Below are 6,000 nucleotides of genomic sequence, written 5' to 3'. Positions count from 1 at the left end.
TGTGTCATTTCTTCTTCACCGACTCAGGTCTTCTCGCAGTACCTGGGTCACCCCAAACCACGGAGAGGGCCCCAGGGAGGTGCGGAAGCACTACAGACCCCTGACCCTGATGGGTCACTCGGACTTGTGATGTGTGGACTCGCCACCGCTGACTGCACCGCCTGCTGGCCCTGAGTCTGAGCGAGGGGAATCGGGCCTGGGTGACGCCCTGCCCGTTGGCGGAGCCCCGGGCCCTCCCGCCCTGGCCCGCCTTCCTGCACATTAAGTGATTCTGGGTTTGGGGACTGGATTGCGGTTCTCACGCCCCTGCTGTGGGGAGGGGGTGTTCAACCCAAGGCCTTCGGTCCTTCGGTGTCTTGCGAGTGTTCTGTGTATGCCCATATTCTGCTCTTCAGTTCATAAGTATAGGTATACTGAGCGTGTCCACGTGTCCTCGTCCAACCTGAGGATTCTTTGGCATCATGTCTTGTGTTCATTATAAATTCGCTTCCACACTCAGCTATGCCATCGTCACCTTTGATGGGCGGCACATCTCCCTCCACAACCTAAAGACGCAGATTATGGGGAGAGAGAAGCTGAAAGCTGCCAAGTGCGACCTGCAGATCAGCAAGCGCAGACCGAGGAAGAGTACACTGATGATAATGCTCTGATTCCTAAGAATCCGTCTTTCATTGTTAGAAGAATTCCTATTGGAGGTGTGAAATCTATAAGCCAGACAGACGTTATAGGTCGAACTGATCCAGTGATGGGAACTTCAAAAATCACTGACGACTCTTCTGCACCTATGTCTCTGGCCCAACTTAGAAAGACTGCCAATCTGGCTGAAGCCAATGCTTCTGAAGAAGATAAAATTAAAGCCATGATGTGGCGGTCTGGCCATACATACGACTCCATCAATTACATGAAGAAGCCTCTAGGTCCACCACCTCCATCTTACACCTGTTTCTGCTGTGGTAGACCTGGCCATTATATTAAGAATTGCCCAACCAATGGGGACAAAAACTTTGAATCTCTTCCTAGGATTAAAAAGAGCACGGGAATCCCCCGAAATTTCATGATGGAAGTGACAGATCCCACCATGAAAGGTGCAAAGCTCACCAGCACTGGGACATACACAATACCGACTATAGAGGCAGAGACATATGCAATTGGGAAGAAAGAAAAGCCACCTTTCTTCCCAGAGGAGCCCTCTTCGTCCTCTGAAAAGGACGACCCTATCCCAGACGAGTTGCTCTGTCTCATCTGCAGAGACATCATAACTGATGCCGCTATCATTCCCTGCTGTGCGAACAGCTACTGTGATGAGTGTATAAGAACAGCGCTCTTGGAATCAGAGGACCATACATGCCCAACGTGTCATCAACATGATGTCTCTCCTGTTGCTTTAGTTGCCAATAAAGCCTTGTGACAGGCTGTTAATAACTTCAAAAATGGAACTGGTGGTTATAAAACAGGACTACGGAAACCGTTACCCCCACCACCACCGCCGATACCGCCTTGGAGATGACTCCTTCAGCGGAATCTACAGCCTCTGATGAGATCTCCAATATCAAGACAGCAAGATCCTCCGATGATTCCAGTGGCGTCCAAATCAGGCCACCCTGCTCCCTCTATACCTTCTTTCACTTCTAATCAGTCTTCTTTAGCCCCTGCTGCACCTGGAAATTCATCTATCCCAGTGCCTGTACCCGATGTAACTGCATCGGTCTCCATATCAGTCCACTCGGAAAAACCAGATGGGCCTTTCCGGGATTCGGATCATAAAATATTGCCGGCCACAGCCCTCACCTTCGAACATTCAAAGGGAACCTCTTCAATAGCAATAACTGCCCTTGTGGAGGAGAAAGGTTACCAGGTGCCTGTGCTCAGAAATCCATCTTTGCTTGGACAGTCACCACCTGCTGGGTATAGCTTCCCTCCCCCCAGATTCCCTGCAGCGCCAGCCAACTTATCCACACTTTGGGTATCATCAGGAGGGCAGACTGCTCACTCAGATACCAATTCAACAACACAAGCACCACTTCTGTCCAGGGAAGAATTCTATAGAGAGCAGCGACGGCTACAAGAAGAGTCTAAGTCTAAATATTCCCACAGTGGTTCCTCATACTTCAGAAGTCCTTCTGTTTACGCTAAATCAACACGTGGTTCAGGGCGCTCATGTTCTCCTTCTCAATCACCTAGCCACTCTCCTTCCTATTCGAATCACTGCCATGCCCCAGAAGAGGCAGAGGCAAGAGTCGAAATTAACGGCCAAGGTCTAGGTCTAGATCTCATGGATATCGTGGTCGATCTAGGTCAAGGTCACCACTATATAGGCGACATCCTTCGCAATCAAGGTCCCCTCAAGCATTTAGGGGACAGTCTCCAAATAAACGCATTGTACTACAAGGGGAAACAGAACGTGAATATTTTAAGAGATACAGAGAGGTTCCACCATCCTATGACTGAAAAGCTTATGATGAGAGGAGTGTTGACTTTAGAGACCCATTTGTAAAAGAGCATTACCGAGAATGGGAGAGGAAATACAGGGAGTGGTACGAAAAATGCTACAAAGGTTATGCTGCTGGAGCACAGCCTCGACCGTCAGCAAATGGAGAGAACTTTTCTCCAGAGAGCTTTCTACCACTTCATGTCACCAATTCTCCCCTTACAAGGGGCCGCAGAGAAGATGATTCGGGTGGGAAAAGTCGTAGAAATAGAAGCATAGGTGGTAGCAAACATCCAGAAAAGCTTTCAACAAGAGACAGCCATGATCGGAAGGACAGTACAAAGTCAAAAGAGAAGGAGAGGGACAGTGCTGCAGGAGAGGGTCCAGGAAGTAAACATACGGAACTTCGAAGGTGGAAGAAAGTGAAGGCTTTCTAAACCCAGAGTTGTTGGAACCTTCTAGAAAATCAAGAGAACCTACAAGTCCAGTGATGAGATGCCTCCCAGGGCCTCTGGTTTGGGTGGGAGTGGCATTCCAGCTGCACCCCTTCCCCAACTCCAGGGCTGCAACTCCGGGGATGCTGGGCCTATCCCACCACTGGGTGTTGACTGCTGGAGCAAGCCCAGCCTTGTCTTCTGCAGGGCTCCGTGCAGAACCCTTAAACCTAAACTTAACAACCCCATCCCTAACCCTATAAACCCTCTCCCTCACCCTCACCCAAACCTGACCATGACCTGACCTTGACAATAACACTAACACTAATGCTGAAAATGACCCCTATGCTGACCCTTACCCTGGCACTTATGATGACCCTGAATCTAACCCTGACCCTGATGCTGACCCTGACCTTGACCCTCATCCTGATCCCCACAATAACACTGACACTGACCCTAAACCTAACCCTAACCCTGACCCTAAATCTAACCCTGACAGTGACCCTAATCTGACCCTGAAAATAAACCTAACAATAACCCTGACCCTTACCCTGACCCTAAACTTGACCTGACACTGACACTTATGTTTACCCTGACCCTGACCCTAGATCTGACCCTAGGCATGACCCACTATGCCCTATCCCCTATCCTCTATGCCCTGGCTTCCATCACCTGGGTTTTTCCCCGGAAGGCCCATGGGCGGCCTGGCAGTGAAAGAGGGACTGGAGATTTTTTTATGTGTGTTTGTGGGTTAGGGAGGGGACTGGGGGGGGGGGGGTGAATGGGTGTGACTGAGGACCGAGTGGATGTACCCAGAACACTATTTGTGGACATTGACCCTTGAAACCCGGGAACTCTGAAAGCCTAAAGGAGGTGAGTACTCCAGGGACAACAATGGAGGATTCATTTTCTCTTTGTTGTTGCTGTTGTTGTTGCTGTTTTTTTTTTTTTTTTGGAATTGAATGTATTGTGGGAGACATCTGTTAATAAAATGAAATGGAATGTCATAGGATAAAATGGAAGGTGTAAATACATAAGAATCTTTGCATTCTGGATGAAAAGGGGCCACAAGCTGACCTGACCCACTCGCAGGAGGCCTGGCCTGGGCTTGCAAACTCAGACCCCTAAAGTGATCACCCAGGATGTTCTGAAATTAAAGACTTTTAAAAGTAGAAAGCAGTGTATAGTGTGTGTGTAGTCACGTCCTAGGCCGGGTATCTTCCCTGAGAGAGATCATCTTTGACCTTACTGGTATCTGTGTCTATTGTCTTTCTATGCCTCTAGGATCACATGTTTTTGGACTTGTGAATGCCATGGTAACAAGTCAGTTTCCTTTTTTCCTGTCCCCTCAGGGCACAGCCCAGGGTCTCAGGGTAGAAACCACAAATTCCCTTGTTGTATTATTTTTAAAAAGCAAGGGACACATGAATAAACAAGTGGAAAATCAATTTCCTCACCCTCTCCCTTTACCTCTCTCTCTCCCTCTCCCTCTGCTTCTCCCTCTTTCTCTCCCTCTCCCTTCCAATGTCTTTTTAAACAACAAAAGCAAAAGGGCCCTTGCCGGTTTGGCTCAGTGGATAGAGTGTAAGCCTGTGGACCACGAAGCCTCCCGGATTCGATTCTGGTCAAGGACACATGCCTGGGTTGCAGGCTAGATCCCCAGTGTGGGGTGTGCAGGAGGCAGCTGACCGGTGATCCTCTCTCATCGTGGATGTACTATCACTCTCTCCCTCTCCCTTCCTCTCCCAAATCAATAAATATATATTTTAAAACACACACAGACACACAGACACAGATACACACACACACACACACACACACACGAAGGACACAAAGATATTAATCCATCTCCGTGTAGTAAAACGTATACTTCTACAATGTTTTGCACTTGCATTTTGTTCTATCCTAACGGGGAAGTTAAAACCTGGGATGTGGGGAGGAAGAGAGAGGGTTAAAGAGAGGGATTGACCTTTGCTGTTTCAAAATGGCGGGTGCCGCCCTAACTGTTTTGGCTCAGTGGACCGAGCACCATCCTGCGGACTAAAGGTTCACAGGTTCGATTCTGGTCAAGGGCATATACCTTGGTTGTGGGCACATCCCCAGTAGGAGATGTGCCCGAGGCAGCTGATTGAGATTTCTCTACCTTTGAGGTTTCTAATTCTCTACACCTCTTTTTTCCACTTTGAACAAAAATCAATAAAATATATTTAAAAAACAAATGGCATCTCCCAAGTTCCTGGGGCCAACATGGTGGGAAGTATGCCAGGGTCACCCACATCACTGGACAGTGCATCAACACTAAGGTAGAGATCCACCTCATGCGCCGCATCCACCAGCCAGATGTTGAAATCTTCCGAAACTTCAACGAGCTCTCCAGCGTGGTCCAGTAGATTGGCAAGCAGGTGATCTAGGAGCAGCAGCAGCAGCAGCAAGAACACGGGACTGAGGAAAGCCAGGGCCATGGCTGGCAGGACCCTGCCCAGCCTAGCCTCCGGGAGTCCAGAGCTGCAGTTTTGGAGGAACAGCCGGTTCCGTTTGTTCTGCCTGTGGGTGTGGCCTCAGAAGACAAGAATTACCTCCAAATCCACAGGATGTGTTTCTATAGCCATAGTAGAAACCATTAATGCTAACTTCCCTACGTTCGTCTTCGCCAGGCGCTGCCCTGGAGTCTTTATCCTGGTCGATGAGAACCACTCGGGTTCATCTGGCTGGAGATGAAAAACCTCACCCTGTTTGGCAGAGTCCAGAAATCCTTCCAGAATGTGGAGGCACCGTCCCTGCAGGCGTTCCTGGAGATGCTCTCGAATATTCAGTCTGGGCCACTTAGGAGGAGCAGCTTGCATGCACTTTGAAGAATTGACATTCTGACCTGGTTTAAAAAAAACCCAAAACCAAAACCAAAGCCAAAAACACTAATTTTAAAATTGAAAAATAAAAAAATAAAGAAAATAAATCTCCTTAAAAAAATCCTCCTTCAAAAAAAATCTTAAAAACAAACAAACAAACAAACAATCTCCTTCGAAATGACATCGGTCCAGCTTTTGGGCTGGGGCATGACCATCCCATCCATCCAGAGAGGGAGAATGGGGCGGGGGAAGGGGGTTAGGGGCAGGATGACCCCGGGCTGGATGCTTACAA

The 6,000-nt window shown here is 48.6% G+C and overlaps 1 pseudogene; it reads left to right on the top strand.

The window, feature by feature from the left end:
• Positions 1-461: 461 nt before the first annotated feature.
• LOC138993451 (E3 ubiquitin-protein ligase RBBP6 pseudogene) lies at positions 462-5,252 on the top strand (annotated as a pseudogene).
• Positions 5,253-6,000: the final 748 nt, after the last annotated feature.

Source organism: Myotis yumanensis, unplaced genomic scaffold (assembly GCF_028538775.1).
Source record: "Myotis yumanensis isolate MYYU_CA2020_CCGP unplaced genomic scaffold, mMyoYum1.0.hap1 SCAF_15, whole genome shotgun sequence".
Classification (NCBI taxonomy): domain Eukaryota; kingdom Metazoa; phylum Chordata; class Mammalia; order Chiroptera; family Vespertilionidae; genus Myotis; species Myotis yumanensis.
Note: the sequence above shows the minus strand (reverse complement) of the source record. Positions and strands in the feature narration are given on the sequence as shown.